The 19,863-nt window shown below is 34.6% G+C and overlaps 1 protein-coding gene, 1 long non-coding RNA gene and 1 pseudogene across 3 annotated transcripts in view; 1 reads left to right on the top strand and 2 right to left on the bottom strand.

The window, feature by feature from the left end:
* Window positions 1-636: 636 nt before the first annotated feature.
* Window positions 637-9,683, bottom strand: LOC107879135 (annotated as a pseudogene).
* A 2,104-nt stretch (window positions 9,684-11,787) lies between these two features.
* On the top strand, window positions 11,788-15,454 carry LOC124886359. Of its 2 annotated transcripts, XR_007043446.1 has the most exons (3): window positions 11,788-12,284; window positions 13,452-13,529; window positions 14,777-15,454. It is a non-coding gene; the product is annotated as an uncharacterized LOC124886359 (long non-coding RNA). The 2 variants fall into 2 exon arrangements; XR_007043445.1 differs by lacking the exon at window positions 11,788-12,284 and having other exon boundaries at window positions 13,200-13,529.
* The window catches only part of LOC107838991 (aberrant root formation protein 4), a 104,061-nt gene continuing 99,027 nt past the window's right edge, over window positions 14,830-19,863 (bottom strand). The window contains exon 16 of the transcript XR_001664952.2: window positions 14,830-14,964. The gene's annotated coding sequence lies outside the window, so the exon portion shown is untranslated. The remainder of the gene's footprint in view (window positions 14,965-19,863) is intronic.

Below are 19,863 nucleotides of genomic sequence, written 5' to 3'. Positions count from 1 at the left end.
CTGAACTTGCTTCCCATCCTGTATAAAGCATCAATCAAATACAACACATTATTTTTCTGGTCTTACAAATCATCAGAAAGATTGTGTAAGAGTGTGTGTATGTATCAATGGCCAGATTACCTCCTGCATTATTTCCTTGGTAGATTGTGCAACATTGGCAACCCTGTCATTATCTGGTTACCCTTTTCCTGATGCGTATATAACATGTATAACGTGTTGTGAAAGATGGTGTTACATAATCCGAATAGAATGGATTCCACTTGTGGTAAAAATCATACTACGCGGGTAAGATAAAAATAGTTATGTTTCTATATACATAAATTGTTGCATCCCTTCGGCATAAAGGAAATTCTTAGTGTAACCATAATGATGACTCAAAAAATGTTTTATATTTGCTGGTACGAGTACTAGATATGGTATACATTATTTTTTCAATCCCATTTAGTAGAATTTTTGGTTTTATCAATTATTTGTGATCAAGAAAAAGGAAAAGTAAAAGACAAATAGATTACCTGGGTTGGCCCTTAGATTGGCCAGCTTAATAGCTAAATTTCTATGAGTTATCCATGATTTTGATATTGAAATTGAGTAAGTAGTATTACAGATGGTGAGAAATCAAACTATTTGTTGAAAAACTTATGAATTGGTCATTGATGCTCCTCCATTTGTCTCCCAATTCTTGTCACTTTCTTAATAGCTCTTGACAATCCATACTTAATCTTCTTAATTGTGTCATCTTTGTAATTGTATTCTCCTCATTCTTGACATGACTTGTACTTGCAGCATTATTTAGACTACTTGTCATGTTTGGAAACTGTTGATGAAACTAAAATCCAATTGTTTTCTTGGTCAAAAGATGAAGCATTTCATCTTTGAAACAACCAAGTTCTGCTTTTGCCAGATAAGGGACTTGTGGTGAAGATAATGTTGTTGTAATTTCACTTATTAAGTAGAAAATAGCTTGTGTGCTACCGGATCAATTTCCATACAAGATAGTTTCTTTTTTAGCTTTGTGTTGTAGTGGTTCTTGACATTATTATCTGTTCTACCTGACAGTTGAGCAGCAATCACAGACCATTTATTGAAAAATTGGCACACAAAAACATATTAAATTACTAATCAATGTAAGTTTCGACAAATATGTAGAACTTTGTTATGTTCTATGTTACTCGTACTCTTCAAAAATATTAATCGGGTGTCATAATCTTTAAAAATATGGTATGCTATGAAAAGAACGGTCATTTAGAGGTCTTATCTTGTGTAGAACCCCTAATAAACATAGCCCCGCCATCAATTACACCTAAATATATCATTGATATAGAAGGATATTCTTGGTGCAACGATGTAAGAACCCGTAAAAGTCCTAGTCTAACTCAGTCCTATATAGCATGAAAAGAGGTCCCAAACTTAGAAAAAATCAGCTAAGTATTGACACTTAGTTTCTTTTTGGGCTCGATATTTCAATGACTTTATTTTCGATCTTTCAGGCCTTGGATTGTTGATTTTTCAGTTGATTCATGATCAGGAATATTAATAGGTTATATCTGGTGAGTTTTGGAATTTTTGAACTAGCATAAGGTTGAGTTTGGATGTCCAAAATAGTAGGGTTTCGCAATAAGCTCACGACACAAGATCCAGTCCCCATTTCTGGGAGTCGTGATACGAGGTCTATTCCCTATTTTTGGGATTCATGCCTCGAGGTTCATTTACACGAGAAAAGAGGACTAGGGGCAGTTTAGTCCATTTTCCCTCACCCAAATCAGCTAAAACACAAAATTAAACACCAAAGAGGGCAAATAGCATTCATTATTCACTCAATACTCTCAAGAACAAGCCTTAGTTTCATCAATCTCAAGAATCGAGTCTCAAGAATTCACCACAATATTTATGAAATTAATAATCAAGGTATGTTAGGTGTTAATACTTGGGTTTCCTTCCACCCTTGAAGTTCAAGAACCCTTTTTAAAAACTATGAGTTTATTGATTCATGAATTTAAATATGCAAATTTGGATTGTATTCATATTTGTGTTGTTGTATGGGTTTCAATTCAAGATTTTGTTAAGATTTTCATGAACCTAAGATAGCACGTATGTGGATTGAGGTAATTCCCATGTTACAATCCTTAAAATTAAAAGTTTAAGTTGTAGTCATGATGCTTATGTGTTGTTCATTATAATGAATAACAATCATGCTCCCCAAGTGTTTAATTGAATGTCTGTGTGAATTGAATAATGTAATCATGACATGTTAGTGTGTGTTATCATTCATGTATATGTTCATGGCCTTCAAGTTCTTAGCAAATTTCCTTAGTGAATGAATTGTGAACAATTGACTATTGTTATGCTTTCAAGAAGTACTATGTTTTTCCTTTATACTATCAAGTCCTAGGGGTATTTATTATCCTAATTCGAGCTATTTACTTAGTGGCAGTAGAAATAGAATAGGCCTAGAAAAAGGGTCAAGAGTAGTAGTACTCAGTTAGTAATAGAAATCGGTGAACTCAGTTCAGTTCAGTCAGTCAACACGATCAATGTCAATTCAGTCAAGCCTAGTACAATATAGTGATTAGTGTATATTCAGTTGGGAGTAGGATTCAACACCAACCGAACCCAGTGATAGAGGCATTCCTACCAGTAGAGGGTTTGACCCTTAGTAGTAATTCCCGCATTACAGAACTATATAGCCAACGTAGGGTAAGACGTCCTTCTGCCAGACTAGGTTTGACCCAATCATATATATGATTCATAAGTCTTTCTATAAGATTAGGGCTGACCCAACATTGTTAGTATCCCTTAGCAAGGTATTAATACCATTCCAATTGGGGTCACAAGTTGGACCCTAACTTAGTTTATAATTGGGGTATGTCAGTTAGATGAACAGTCCCATAGTTATAGTTTCAATTTCAGACTCAGTATAGAACTCAATTCTATTCTACAAAATTAGGACTGTCAGAAATAGTTACCCAGTTATGAGTAATATAGTTATCAGTAAACTCAAATGTCAGTTACTCAGTTATCAGAACTCAGTATTTAGTTTCTGTATGATTTCAGTTGTAGTATACGTGTATATACACAGTCTTGCATAATTAGTATGTACAGCAGTTTTAGTTACCCGTGTACTCTTATTAAGTTATATACATATCACTTAGTCAGTTATTGTTCATACATATGAACCTATGTATATCATTCTACCTCACTTAGCATACCAGTACATTTAAAGTACTAATGCATACTCTTTCTTTTGCGCTATGATGTCTCATATCATAGGTTCAGATGCATGGGCTCCTAACTGTACCTAGCAACTCAGGTTATCAGCAACAAATATAGTAGTGGGTCCTCATATTTCAAAGATAAAGTTATTTATATTAGTATTCTAGCTAGTTCAGTAGTCGAAGCTAGTTGGGGACTTGTCCCATCAACTCTATATTTAGACAGTTCAGTTAGAGGCTTTTTAGACTAGATTATTTTAGACAGATATTTAGCTTTTTTTTCATTATTAATATCAGTATTCAGTATTTACTTCAGTATTCATATTATGAACCTCTAGCATTTCAGCCTAACTTTGTTATTATTTCAGTGTTATCATTTAGTGCTCACAGTAGGTACCAGTCATAGGTTAGCTTGTGGTCCTTTGGGATTATAAGTATCGTATGACGTCCAGGGTGTAGACTCGAGGCGCTATAAACTTGGTATCAGAGCCTAATGTTCTAAAGAGTCCTAGGGAGTTTAAAAGCCGTGTCAAATAGATTTTTGTACATGGGTATATAGTGTGCCACACTTATGGAGAAGAGGCTATGAGGTATTTTTAGGAAAAGTTTCCCATCTTTCAGTATTCATGTCATGTGAGTGAGCATGAGCTCAAGTTAAAATCTCTGCCTAATTCAAGTTTATCTTTCGTTTATAGAATATGCGTCCTAAAAAGATTAATGAAAGAAGAACTGGAAACCAACTAGCACCTCCGCCCGTTCAGCATATCCCCTGAATGAGCTTGTTTCTCACACAGAATTTAGAGCAGCTTTTAACACTTTATCCCATTTTGTAGTAGCCCAGAATAAATGCCCAGCTGCTGTTTAGGCAAACCGAGTGGCCAATACTGTTGCAGCTAGAATTTGAGACTTCACCCGAATGAACCCTCCATCATTTACAGGGTCTAAATCTGAAGAGGATTCATAGGAACTCCTTGACATGGTGCAGAAGGTCAAAGATATTATGGGGTTAACCACTAGTGAGAATGTTGAGTTAGCTGCATATCAGTTGTAGGATATAACTCATGCACGGTTTAAGTAGTGAAAGATAGATAGGGCCACAAATGCAGGGCCTATAGAATGGGAGGAGTTTGCTACTGCCTTTCTATATAGGTTCTTCCCATTGGAGTTAAGGGAAGATAAGGTGTTAGAATTCATTAACTTAAAGTAGGGCAGCATGACAGTGAAGGAGTATTCTCTCAAGTTTACTCAGTTAACCAGATATGCTCCTCATGTGGTAGCTGATAGAAGATCTAAGATGAGTAAGTTTGTATCTGGGGTATCAAACAGTATGGTCAAGGAGTGTAGGACTGTAAGGACATGGACTTGTCTAGGTTGATGGTCTATGCTCAACAGATTGAGAAGCAAAAGACTAAGGAGAAATAGAGGGGGAGCAAGATAGACAGAATAGGTAGTTTTAACTTCTCTAAACCTAATTCAGAGGGTGGTAATCGTTCTCAGTTCCACCTAAAATCTTCAGTTCCAGCTTCGTCCTCAACCAGTGCTCCAGTGCCTAAATTCAGAAATAGTAATAAAGATAGGGCGCCAGGCTCTAAATCTCGGGGTAGTGTTAACAATGCCCGAACAAATACTCTTTGCCAGAAGTATGGCAGTAACCATTAAGGTGTCTACAGAGCTGGCAGTGATGTATGTTTCAGATATGGCAAGACAGGCCATAAAGTCAAAGAGTGTCCTCAGGTTGATTTGTAGAGTTAGCATAATCGTCCCAAGCTCAGTCAGGTCGCCCATCATAGTAGGGTGCCGCTTCCAGTGCCACCAGTGGGCAACTCCCAAACAGACTTTATCCACTTCAGCCCTGGTAGGATTACGATAGTACCCCTAATATGGTTACTGGTACATTATAAGTTTATCATTTACATGTTCATGCTTTTCTAAATCCAGGAGCATCTTTGTCTTTTGTAACTCCATATATAGCTGTAGACTTCAGAGTCAGTTCCAAAATCCTAGCAGAGCCCTTCTTATTCTCTACCCCAGTGGGTAAGTCTATCATAGCCCGATGGGTATACGGGAACTGTTCGATTATGGTATCTAAAAAAGTTACTTCAGCAGACCTAATAGAGTTAGAGATGACTAATTTTGATGTCATTCTCGACATAGATTGGCTTCATTCATGCTATGCGTAGAAATAGAGTTGTCCATTTTCAGTTCTCAAATGAACCTATCCTAGAATAGAGAGGTTTTACTTCAACACTTAGGGGTCAGCTTATTTCATACCTTAGAGCGAGAAAAATGATATCCAAGGGGTGTATCTATCATCTCATTCGAGTTAAAGACTCTACCTTTGAGACTCCTAATCTTGGGTCAGTTTCAGTAGCATGTGAATCTCTAGATTTATTTCTCGAAGATCTTCTCGGAGTTTCTCTTAAGAGGGAAATTGAATTTGGAATAGACCTTCTTCTAGATACTCAGCCCATCTCTATTCTGCCATACAGAATGGCTCTAGTCGAACTCAAAGAGTTAAATGAGCAGTTGAAGGATCTCCTAGATAAGGGATTCATCAGGCTTACTCAGCCAAGGATTATGCCAAGCTCTATGTTAAGGAGTTGGTTAGATTGTATGTTGTTCTGTTGTCCATTATTTCAGATAGAGTTACGCAGCTCACCTCTCACTTTTGGAAAGCCTTCCAAAAGAGTCTTGGTACCCAAGTTTACCTCAATACAGCCTTTTACCCTTAGATAAATATTCAAGCAGAGAGGACCATTTAGACTTTAAAAGATATATTGAGAGCGTCTGTCGTCGACTTTAAGGGTAGTTAGGATGACCACTTACCTTTGATTGAGTTTGCGTATAATAACAGCTAACATACTAGTATCCAGTTGGCTCTATTTGATTCACTTATGGGAGGAGATCTAGATCTCCCATTGGTTGGTTTGAATTAGGTGAGGTCGCAGTAGTAGGGCCTAACCTAGTATTTGATGCCTTAGAGAAAGTTTAGTTGATCAGGAAAAAGCTAAAGACAGCTCAGAGCCAACATAAATCATATGCAGATGTGAGGAGAAAAGATCTCAAATTTGATATTGGCGATGCTGTTTATTTGAAAATCTCTCCCATGAAGGGAGTGAAGAGATTTAGCAAGAAGGTGAAACTCAGTCCCTGATATGTCGGTCCTTATAGAATTCTCAGCTATTTTGGAAAGGTAGCTTAAGATCTTAAGTTTCCTTCAGACTTAGCTTTAGTACACACGGTGTTTCATCTCTCCTTGCTAAAGAAATGCATTGGTGACACAACATTTGTAGTCCCTATAGAGGGTATAGATGTTTAGAACAGTCTCTCTTATAAGGAAGTTCCAGTCAAAATCCTTGATTATTACGTTCACAGACTGAGGAACAGAGAAGTTCATTTGGTCAAAGTTCTTTGGTGGAATCAGTCCATTGAGGGAGCTACTTGGGAATAAAAAGCAGATATGCGGACCAAGTATCCTCACCTCTTCTCCGCAAACTCAAACTCGACTTAAGGTAATTGTCTTTCTTATATTTACTCAGCTTTATGTTCAGATTACCTTTACAAACTTAGTATATGTTCAGCTGTATGGCATTTTCATATCAAGCATACCTTCATGAAACAGCTCAGTCATGTGTCATGTTTTCAAAATTCAGTCATGCTTCAGTTATGCATATTCAGTATGAAAACTCAGTTTATCAATAGTTTCAGTCATGTAATCATGCTTCAGTTATGCATGTTTAGTATGTAAGCTCAGTCTAGTAGTATTCTCAGCTTAGTCAACCTCATTCGAGGATGAATGTTCCCAAGGGGGAGATATTGTAAGACCCTGTAAAAGTTCTAGTCTAACTCAGTCCTATATAGCATGAAAAGAGGTCCCAAACTTAGAAAAATTAAGCTAAGTATTGCCATGTAGTTTCTTTTTGGAATCGATATTTCAATGAATTTATTTTCAATCTTTCCGACCTTGGATTATCAATTTTTCAGTTGATTCATGATCAGGAATGTTAATAGGTCATATCGGGTGAGTTTCAAAATTTTTAGAGTAGCGTAAGAGTGAGTTTGGATGTCCAACACAGTAAGGTCTCGTGATAAGCTCGCAAAGCGAGATCCAATCCCCGTTTCTAGGAGTCACGATGTGAGGTCTATTCCCTATTTCTAGGAGTCATACCTCAAGAGTCATTTACACAGGAAAAGAGGCCTAGGCGAAGTTTAGACCTTTTTCCCTCACCCAAATTAACTAAAACACCAAAATTAAACACCAAATAGGGCAAATTGCATTCATTATTCACTCAATCCTATCAAGAACAAGCCCTAGTTTCATTAAACTTAAGAATCAAGTCTCAAGAATTCACCACAATATTCATAAAATTAATAATCAAGGTATGTTAGGTGTTCATCCTTGGGTTTCCTTCCACCCTTGGAGTTCAAGAACCCTTATTAAAAACTACGAGTTTATTGATTCATGAATTTGCATATGCAAATTTGGGTTGTATTCATGTTTGTGTTGTTGTATGGGTTTCAATTCAAGATTTTGTTATAAGCTTCACTAACCTAAGATAGCATGTATGTGAATTGATGTATTTCCCATGTTACAATCCTTGAAATTGAAAGTTTAAGTTGTAGTCATAATGTTTATGTGTTGTTCAATATTATGTATAATAATCATGCTCCCCAAGTGTTTGATAGAATGTCCATATGAATTGAATAATGTAATCATGACATGTTGGTATGTATTCTCATTCATGTATAAGTTCATGGCCTTCAAGTGCTTGGCAAATTGCCTGAGTGAATGAATTGTGAACAATTGGCTATTGCTATGCGTTCAAGAAGTACTATGTTTTACCATTTTGTTATCGAGTCCTGGGGGTATTTATTATTTGATTTTTGGTTGTTTACTTAGTTGTAGTATAAATAGAATAGACCCAGTAAAAAGGGTCAAGAGCAGTAGTACTCAGTCAGTAACAGAAATCAGTCAACTCAGTCCAGTTCAGTCAGTCAACACGATCAGTGTCAGTTCAGTCAAGCTTAGTACAATCTAGTGATCAGTGTTTATTCATTTGGGAGTAGGATTCAACATCGAACGAACCCAGAGATGGGGGTATTCCTGCTAGCAGAGGATTTGACCCTTAGTAGTAGTGCATAAGTTATAGAACAATGTAGGGTAAGATGTCCTTCTGCCAGACTAGGGTTGACTCAACCGTATATGTGATTCATGAGTCTTCCTACCAGATTAAGGTTTACCCAACATTGTTAGTATCCCTTGGCAAGGTGCTAACACCCTTCCAACTGAGGTCACAGGTTGGACCTCAACTCAGTTTATCATCGGGGTATGTTGGTTAGATAAACATTCCCATAATTACATTTTCAGTTTCAGGCTCAGTATAGAACTTAGTTCAATTCGACAAAATCAGGACTGTCAGAAATAGTTACCCAGTTATTAGTAAACTCAGATATCAGTTACTTAGTTATCAAAACTCAGTATTTAGTTTCAGTATGATCTCAGTTATAGTATATGTGTATATGCACAGTCTTGCATATTTAGTATGTACAGCAGTTCAGTTACCCATGTACTCTTATTCAGTTATATACATATCACTTAGTCAGTTATTTTTCATAGATATGAGCCCATGTATATCAGCCTACCTCACTTACTATAACAGTATATTCAAAGTACTGACACATACTCTTTCTTTGAGCTTTGATGTCTTATATCATACGTTCAAATGCACAGGCTCATGATCGTACCTAGCAGATCAGGTTATCAGCAGATACAGTGGTGAGCCCTTATATTTCAAGGATAAAGTTATTTATATCAGTATTCTAGCTAGTTCAGTAGTCGAGGTTAGTTGGGGACTTATCACATCAACTCCATATTCATACAGTTCAGTTAGAGGCTTTTTAGACTAGACTATTTCAGATAGATATTCAGTTTTTTTCATTATTAAAATCAATATTCATTATTTATTCAATATTTAGATTATGAACCTTATGGCATTTCAGCCTAACTTCCACATTATTTCAGTGTTATCATTCAGTGCTCAGAGTGGGTACCAGTCATGGGTTAGCTTGTGGTCCTTCGAGATTGTAAGTACCGTGTGATGTTCAGGGTGCACACTCGTGGCATTACAAATGACAATAGTTATTTCCATGAGACCAATAGGGCCACAAGGTTATATTATTTTTAAAACTTTTTTATCCCCAAATTTAGAATCTTCTACTTCAACGTAATCGATATTCCACAAGGACATAATACAAAAAATAACCTCTCACAGAAAAGTAACATACAGTTTTAAATTTTTACCTATTGCCAAGGATTGAGTGAAGTGTGACAATGGTATGTTCTTATGCCTCTAAAAATTGGCCATGTTTGAGATCAGGCCTAAGGTAATTTGTCCATCTCAATCTACAATTTTTTCCACATCTTTGTAAAGTTGTATATAATAATAGATACAAAATGTTAAGCCATATATACATGATAAATATGTTTTTGCAATTTTACTATACTAAGGATTAATAAGAGAACATGATGGAGTAATTGTGAGGACAGTGGAAAATTAATTGTAAGCTTTCTATATGTCCTATTGAGCTTCCTATATGCAGTGTGTGTTTGTTTGTTTTCTGTTTGGGTTTATGGCATATAAGCTATGCATTCTTAATGATTCTGTTCTTGCCCAGTTTAGTACCTGGGATTTTTGTCCCCATTGTTGAAGTAACCAGCAGTAACAATGTTGCCATCAATAACTTTCTATTTTTGGTTGAGAATTATTTTATATGCATCACTGTGTCCATATTTTTTGGTTGTTGTGCTTGCTATGGTTTGTTTATGTTACATTATCCAATTAGAACTAAATGAACTTGATATTAAGTTTTTTCTAATCTTTGTATTGTAGGCACATCCCAATCATGATAAGTTTATCAATAAAAAATTTGACATGTTTGATGAAATGTCTCTTATGTGTGAAAATGATCGAGTTAGGGGAGATTACACTAAGTCATTTGAAGATATAGATTTTGATTGTTGTTTTAAGAAAGATAATGATAATGACATTGAGTAATCATCCATGGAAAAGGATATACAAGTGACCAAAACTTCTCAAGTCAAGGTAACTCGCAAAAGAAAGCATTCTTTTAAGATGCAAGATGTCGCAGGTGATATATCTATAAAATTTGGAGAAGTGACAATGATAATTGGTAATATGGTTAATAGTCGCTTAGATGTGATAAAGTTGTACGAAGAAGTTATGGCAATGGAAGGTTATAAGAAAGAGTTCCTCGGTGATGCTTTTGATTATTTGGTGCAAAGCGATACTTTAGCAAAGACATTCATGGCAAAAAATTAAAATCTCCATAAGGTGTGGTTGGAACGATTCAAGCAACAACAATAGTTACACATATGGGTTGGAATTAGCTTCATAGGATTTGGAAGCAATTATAATTCGCACATTTTTATTTTTGATAATAGTTTGTGTATTTGTTGTCAAAGTTCTCTCTTTCGTGGATTTGAGGAAATATTGATTAAGAAACTTGAATTATATAATTAGTAGCTGCTTAAATTTTAGTGACTTGTAATATTTTGATACTCAATATTAATATCTACTTTTGTACTCTTTGCATCTGCTTGATGCCGGTAATAGAACAACTTTGGGCAACATAATATATTGAATGTGGATCAATATGAGTACTACACTATTGTTGGACTAAATATATCACTTAGATTAGTTAGCTAGAAGATGTTTGGACATGTCTCAAGTATATAAGTTGATAGAGGGGGAAATGAGGCCCATCATTTACTTAACAAGTCAGGTCATTTCAGATGAAATTAATTTTTGTTGCATGTTACTTGCAGACTATGCACGGGGATGGTACTACATGCAGTGTTTTCTACATCTATGCTACTTTTACTTGTCGTGTGACATTCATTGAATTGTTTTGTTAACTGTTACGTATTATTAAGATTTCATGAAGTGGAGGAAGTGAATGCAGTTGAGAAGATCAACTAATCCATCCTCCTTGTTGACTGATTGAAATAAAACATAGTGAAGCTAGAATTTTCCCATGTTTTCAATGTTTGTTGAATGTACTATTATTTTCATATGCATAAAGGAAGACTTACCTACGTTACTTTTGCTAATTGCGTATTCAATTTGGTCATCGTTGAAGCTTGTTTCACAAAGTTGAATAAGCGTGTCGTTCCGTTGTATTTCAATTGATTGTAGTATCTTGAGATTGTCTTGATAAAATATTGAAGTGTGTCTCCAATGCTTGCTAATTAATAGTTTCTTAGTGGCTTGTAGTATTTTAGTACTCGAAATTGATATTATTTGCTATGCTTAAATTATTTCTTACAAATTGTTGAGTTGCTAGAGACAGTGATATACTAGTTAAAAATTAGTAGTATTTTCTAAAAAATATTTTTTCACTCACCAACCAAACACTGAAAAATATTTTTTCTCACCAATCAAATACCATAAAATATTTTTCACTCATCAATCAAACATGAGAAAATAAATAGAAAATCAACTTATTTTCCAGAAAAACTTTCTCCCCAGGAAAATATTTTTCTCATCCTCTATTTTTAACTTCAAAAATATCAAATAAAGTGAATATATTCTTGGTTTTTATGGCCAAACCCAAAAGTAGGAAATTTTTGGGTCCTACTCCCCATATTCAAGAACAATCGATCTATGATCAGTGATCATTCTGGGAAGCAGTTTCTAATTGATGCTGCTGAATGCTTCCTCCTATTCCATGGAGTATAAGAATCTATCCAATATAGTAGCACTCTAATGATTAACTCCTTTGAACCAGGTGAAATTTCCTCCAATTAGATGAAGATTAGGCAGCTCCATATACTCGATCCATTTGGAGAAGTTGGGCATAACATTAGTTATTCTGGAGCACCCTCTTATCTCTACCTGCTTCACTGTGTAAAATCCCCACAAGATATCTATGGTCCCTCTTTCGGTGCTTTCATTGCTGTAATTTCTTCCCAGCACTCAAGTTCCTCACTTCTTGTGTGGGGTGCATAGACCCAATAAGGAATCATGAAAAGGAATTTTGGACTGATTTGAAATTGTAAGTTATGGCATATTGTCCCTCTTCAACCCACTAACCCCACCCCCACCCCCACCGCACCCTCCACCCCCCACCCCCTCAAAAAAAAAAAAAGAGAAAACTTTGTTGTCCCACATGATCAGAATTCCCCCACTACTCCCTTCATGTTCTATGTATCCACATTTTATCCGTAGATGGGTCCATATAACTATTAAGCAATGTCCTCCACATCTTGTTAATCTTTGTTTCCTGAAGACAGGAACATCTACCTTCAATTTCTATAAAGAACATTTAACAAGTCTTCTATTAAAAAGACTGTTAAGGCCCCTCGCGTTCCTGCTGTAAGTTTTACATCCTTAGTAGCCGTTTGACCATGAAAATTACTTTTTTCCGAAGTTGGAGTTGGAGTTGAAGATGAAATTGGAGTTGGACTTGTGTTTTGCGATGTCTTTTTGAAAATTTTTTTTGACTTTTGAAAAATCTTTTTTAAATATGATTTTATGCCCTCAACTTTTAAAAATTATCAAAATCACTCAACTACTAATTTACCTACTAACATACAATCAAATGTTGAGAAAATAATTTATATGTTTTCAATTGATAAAATAATTAACAGCAAACTAATTATTATGATTGTTATTCTTCTAAAATTAGAATAAAAATATCACAAGCACGAGCCAAATAAGTTTATCTAATCATAATCGATTAAATAGAGAAAAATATATTTTGATAAATATGATTGCTATATATAAATATATTTTATATATTCTTAAATTTGTTGATGAAAGTTCTTAATTATTTTCACTTGAATTAATTATTTTATTGAATTTGATCTTTTTAAAAAAATACGGAATTTAGTTAATAAGAGGGATTTGTGTAAAAATTTAAAGATTGGGGTTATGTGTAATAATAATGGAAGTTGAAAAAAGGGAAACAACAAAAAGTTGTTTTCCATTTTCAGAATTTTATTCCGGAATTGTTTTACAAAGTTTCATGGACAAACACCATAATTTTCAATTCCGAAAAAAGTTTTCGGAAAAAAAAATATCCATGACCAAACAGCCCTTAGTATTACGTACGTAACTGCCTTTCAGAAGCTTCTATGAATACAAATATATATCATGTTGCATGTGGATATAAAAACAAAATTTAGTCGAATTTAAATTTTTCATGTGAATTTCTTTGCAGAAGGATCGAGTGAGCAGCTGAAATGAAATCAAGGTTTTGATCGCAATTTAAATTTTCAAAGTCAATGCTCTTAAAGAGGTATTCAATAATCTATAAATAATTAACTCTTTCCTCCTGATGCGGTCGGGTATACCCTCATTTCTTTTTTTTCTTTCTATCCATAGAGACTAAATGTGTTCATTGTCCTCACGTTTTAAAAATAATAGTGCGCTTGCCCAAATTATTTGTTTAAGTTAATTTATTTAGTAGCTACTAAATTAGTGAACTCCATCTGCCGAGAAAACACAGAAATATAAAGAGAGATGCCATATTCTATTTGAGCTAAAGAATCCACCGCTGACATTCTTTGATTGTTCTCCCATTATATTTGGCACAATAATCTTTGGCATTGAACCGCCTGGGAGCGACATTTCTTTTAGGATTAATAGAATATTGGGTGAGAGTATTTTACATTGTGGTTTGTCCTTTGTTTAACAGGAAACCATGTATCATAATAAACGCATTTTATCCTCTATTTAGTTGGAGTGTTTCCATATTTAGCTTCTTTGGCTCTAATAGCTTCTTAGATAACTAACTTTTCTGAAAGGCTAACAGAATAATTGCTCGCATTTGGGGGCATGTCACATTGAATTTACTGCTCAATCGAGGTGCTTAAGAAAATCAATATATCCATGGAAAGCGCTCTTTGGTGGTTCTGCAGAAGCATATATGCTAATCCCATGAAGTTTGGTAGCTAAATTCATAATAATATTACCGAGAGTCGTATACCGTGTTGTGGACTATTTAAGTGTCCTCCCAGCCGGTAGCCATAGTTGAATTGTTTCTGCAGAATCTATTTGGTATCTTCTAAGCTATCAAGTAGCTTTTTGTACAGTTGGACGGATCCTTCGAAGTAGGGGTGGGCATGGTACCGTAGATATCGGATACCATATCAAGACCAAAATTTCTGGTACCGCAGTTTCAGTATGGTATTTGCTATGCATTTTAAATTTTTAAAGGGATTCAGTACGATTTTCGGTATTTATAAAAAATATCAAAATACGAAATATCGTACTGAAGTCTATAGTTACATATATAATTCATAAATATTAATATTATAATACAATCATAAGTACTAGCAGTATTAGTAAATACCAATTGACGTTGGAGTTTTGATTACTCTACCTTGATTGAAGTGTCCAAGAAAATTGCTTGTACTTTTTTAAAAATATTTCTACATGTGTAAAGTGTTCATATAATATTGTATTTTGTTCTCCTACTTTTAAAGGATGGGAGATCCCACTTGTCCATATTAATGAGGCCTCTGACTTCTTGTCGCATTTCAGAGAAACTGTTGTACACATGGTCCTCGTCCAGCCCATGACTCAAGGCAGACCATTTATCTGGTGGCTTCTTGGCTTCCTTGAGGCAGTAGTGCTTGATAGTAACACCATGTATTTCTACTAGTTTTTGAATCTCTTTGATGTGGTTGCAGATTTTCCAGGGGATTTTCCGTTCACCTCTTATACACTATCTGAGCAAAAAAGAGTCAGTATCAGCCATGCTTAAACTGACATTTCTTTCTCTGGAGCTCTGGACAGTACTTTCAGATATACTATTGCATTGCAAATGCTCTTCGATCTCCTGACATTGAATCTTACCTCCAATTGTATAGTCTCTCTTATTGCTTTCTGCATGCATTCTTTGACCAACGGTTTATCTTTAGGCTGAAACATGCATCAGAATATACTTCTTTGACCAAATGTGGTTTTCACATTTGCGAAGGCAACGGAGTTAGAACAATCAAATATTGTAAAGTTGTGTGGATTTTTAGGGCGGATAATTGATAGAGTGAAGAGCAGTATGGGCAACAATAAGGAAGTGGGGAATAGCCAACGAATGTAAAATTGTTATGGCTGCCTGAGTTGTCTGGCTAGTATCCTCAAAATCAGACTTCGACCTATGTTGAGTTTTTAGATTTAGCCTGTTTACATTGATTTTTTGACTTAATTTTTTTATTTGATTTAGAGTCTGACTTGTTCATCAGTTAGTATTTGTGATTTTAGTGTAGTTTGCTTTAGCAGTTCCCTTTTTTATCCTTGCCGTCCCATATTAATTGTTCATTTTTTAAGAAATTATAAATAAGAAAATAAGAAAGGTAATATTACTAATTTATCCTTAAAGATATTTTATTGAAATTTTATAAATTATTTATTTACACTTTCAAAAATAATTAATTTTAAGGGTGAAATGAAAAAATATAATTAATTTATCTTGATTTAATAAATTGACATGTAATTTGGGACAACTATTTATAATGAGATGATCAATTAATATGGGATGGAGAAAGTACAGCCAGACCTTTCTATAACGTCACCTCGTTATAACGGTATGTTACTATAGCAACGTGATTTTCTCCTGAACCGATTTCGTCTTATATTTTACTTTTCTATAACGGCATTTTACATTATAACATCAATGACATTTATTATAGTGGTACAATCTTTGTAAAATTATCTCTCTATAGCAGCATACTCAATATTATATAATGATATTTTGTAAGAAATGCATTATGTACGAAATAAATATCAAAATATTTATGGTAATCATCATTAATTTCATGCACACAGTAAATTTGAAGTACGAATATCTAATTTAAAGAAAAATTTATATTTAAATGGTGCATATCACATAACTTCACAATGAAAATACTACTAATGTTTGCCTTTTTTATTTTCAAGCTAAAGTATTTCTAATTTGCATACTTTTTTTTATAGCTGCTAAATGAGATCTGAACTTCAAGTGAAAATATACATATATAACACCACCTCTTTTGTAGCAACCATGATATTTTCGAACAAACACTATCACTATGGAGATGTTTAATTGTATTTGAGAAGGTGCTTAAGCTAGCAGATCCCTTTGGAATCTGCTTTTTTTTTTTGGGCAGCATTTATCAACTGTATGTTTCCAAATTATCCATATAACACAGAGTTTATTAAATATATTTTTTTCGTGTATATTATTTGTATGCAAGCATGAAGACATCCTTGCCCGGTGCCCCAACACTCTACGCTCCAAACCCATCGCTCGACCATAAAAAAGAAAGAAGGAAAGATAACACATAAAAGATGATCAGTTTCTTCATTCTGAATATGTTACTGTGGTCGTAGAGATGGCAATGGGGAGGGACACGTCTTGACTACTATGATTTTGACCTGCCCTATCCTGCTCCATTTACTATTTATCTAAAATTTGCCCCGCTCCGTCCTATTAACAACAACAACATATCCAGTATATTCTCATCCCCACCCTGCCTCATTATACTCTTTTACATTTTTTCTTTGTTTTTCTCCTCTCTTATTTTAACTTTAAAGCTCAGACTTCAAACTATAAGTTAAATAAGTTCTGCATATCTATTAATGACAATAGGTGATTGATGATGTAATTTATTGAATGTTGTGTTGGGTTGCTGTAACCTATATATTAGCAGATTACCTTTTAAATAATAATAATAATAATAGTAATAGTGCATCTTCAGTTCTTTTTCACACCATTTAGTACTCATTTAAGAATAAAATATAGTTGAAAATTTTAGTCACGAATAGCATAGTAAAAATTTTATTGCATACACGATTATCATTTAAGAAATCTTATGTTATAATTTTTTTAATATGTAATTAATTTCTAAGATGCTAGATCAGCAAACTTGGAATATGTAAACTTATTACTTTAAATACATTATTGTTCTCCTTGATAGTTTAGAATCAGATCTCCTAAAAAGCCAAAATTTAACAGATTTTCTATTTTTTGTAGACCTGGGCTATTTTCCAGAAACCCATCATATGCCCTGACCCATTTAAAATTTTAGCAAAATAAATTTTTAACTTTGAAGCTCAGACTTCACATTATAAATTAAACAGGTTCTGCATTTCTATTGAATGACAATAGGTGATTGATGATGTAATTTATTGGATGTTGTGTTAGGTTGTTCTAACCTATATATTATCAGATTATTTTTTAAATAATAAATAATAATTGAAAGTAGTAAGAGGGGGTGAATTACTCATTTTTTTATTAGACAATCGATTTTTTAGACAGATAGTCGACTATTGATGCAGTAATGAGAAATTCAAAAAATAACATACTAAATGTAAATAACACCAAATATTTTATACTGGATGAGACTTTTAATAGGTCTTACTCCAGTCCCTTTGGATTGCAAGGGATTTTACTAGTTCTTTGTAAATGAAATCAAGGTACAAGTATAGAGTCAAGCTTTTGGCTATGACTCACACTCTCATTCTTACTTTCTCACTTTGATACAATGCCTCACCAACTATGTGTTTTTGACACAACTGAACCAGGGCCTAGTCGTATCGGGCATCTCAAGTCCAATAAGGACCGAAGACCACCCTCTATACCCAATCTAACCAACCAATATAAAACCTGTGCTGGATGAATTTTGAACATATAACAAGATAGAGTATTTAGAATTCAATGACTTCGGGATAAGTCTAAAATCGATACCAACTAGATCAAGTCATACCTTCTAAACCAAACCAAACAAACCATAATATGCCCAAGTCAATAGTTGTTCATACAAAGCCTCTAAACAATGTCAAAGAATCTCTAGTCGGGACATGCCCCCGACCATAGCCAAAAATCAATGTTAAAGGAATAGTAATGTAATACCCCCGAACTTTTTCTTAAGTTTAATTTCATCTCTAGAAGGCTAAGGAATGACTTCTTAAGTGTGTAAAATTTAAACCATATAGAATTTCCCTAATTTCGACTTTTTATCATGTGAGAAATTTAATTAGCTTTCCAACGATATAAGATCCGCCTAAATTCGATAACCGGAAAAGAAGTTATGGAAAATTTAAGTCCTTGTTGTAAAATAGCATCATTTTAGACCTTGGCGCGTTGCGGAAAGGGTCTATTTGACAATTGCCAAATTTCAGTAGCCTTGCACGATTGTGGCGCGTCGCGCTGAAGTTTCAGGTCCCAACCAGTGGTGAGCCATCTTTCTTTCGGAGGGCTATGTTTATTCCTTCTAGATAGACTTGGTTTATTTTAGTTATATGATATTCGGTAAGGCTATGTCCCAGCACAAGATTTTATTTATATTGTTAGAGGCTTTATAGACTGAGTCAAATAAATGTTTTCATTTCATATTTTAGGACTTAAGATTTGATTGTTGATTTTTTTTTAACTTCATAACTTATGGGCTTATTTTCCATACTTTAACTATCACTATGCTTATGAACAAATACTAAGGGGTTATTCGGACCTTCATTGGTCAAGGATGCCTATTACAGATAGGGTCTTGGCTTAGGTTGGGACAAACTCGATATTAGAGAACAGTCTAAGATTCTAGGGTATTTACAAAGACATGCCAAGTAGAGTCTTTTTTATGGGTGTATAGCATACCAAACTTATTGACTAGAGGCTACATGATATTTAAGAATGTTTCCCTTTATTATGATTTTGTTTTTTCTAGAAATTCTAGCTTCAAGTGACTTTTTCTAACTCCTAAATTCTTCCCGCATTTCAGATCATGCCTCCAAGAAGAACTAATTGCCAAAGGGTTACAGCTGGAACCTCCACCCCCACTTAAGCAAATACTGAAGAGGTCCGTACTACTCATGGGATGAAGATCCAAAATAGAGCCCTCACATATGACTCCACTGCTCCTACTGAGGTTCCACCAGCTTTAACTAGTCTTTCCTCAGCTTCTAGGATCGATACCACCTGTACTTAGTCTCTATAGGTCATAGTTTCTAATGTTGAGTTTAGAAAGACCATCCATATGCTTTCTTAGATTTTGTTATCTCAGTCCTGTTATTCAGGTAATGCTGGGTCAATTGTTGTTTCTTTGGACGCTACTCGGGTTGGATAATTTATGTGGCTAAACCCACCGACTTTTATGAGATCTAAGACTGAAGAAGATCCCTAAGAGTTTGTGGATAAAATGGAAAAGATTTTTAGAGTGATATATGCTAATGATTTCAAAGGGGTGGAGCTTTTGACCTACCAGCTGAAAGAGGTGGCTTACCAGTGGTATGATGAGTGGGAGGAGATTAAGGTGAGGATCTTGAACCTGCTATTTGACAAGAGTTTTTGAAAACCTTCTTTGATCACTTTTGTTATCAGGAATTGAGACAAACTAAGGTTGAGGAGTTTGTGAATTTGAAGCAGGGAAAGATGAGTGTTAAGGAGTATGCATTAGAGTTTACTCAATTGTCTCATTATGCTCTAAAGTTAGTGTCTAGAATGAGAGCTCAGATGATGAAGTTGGCTTCGGGTCTCTATAGTACTTGGTACTAAAATGCAAGGGTGTCATATTGGAATAATTGCATAGATATATCAAGGTTGGTGTTTTATATGAAGAAGGTAGAGGATGAAAGGAAAAAATATATGGAGGCAAAGA

Source organism: Capsicum annuum, chromosome 8, assembly GCF_002878395.1.
Source record: "Capsicum annuum cultivar UCD-10X-F1 chromosome 8, UCD10Xv1.1, whole genome shotgun sequence".
Lineage (NCBI taxonomy): Eukaryota > Viridiplantae > Streptophyta > Magnoliopsida > Solanales > Solanaceae > Capsicum > Capsicum annuum.
Note: the sequence above shows the minus strand (reverse complement) of the source record. Positions and strands in the feature narration are given on the sequence as shown.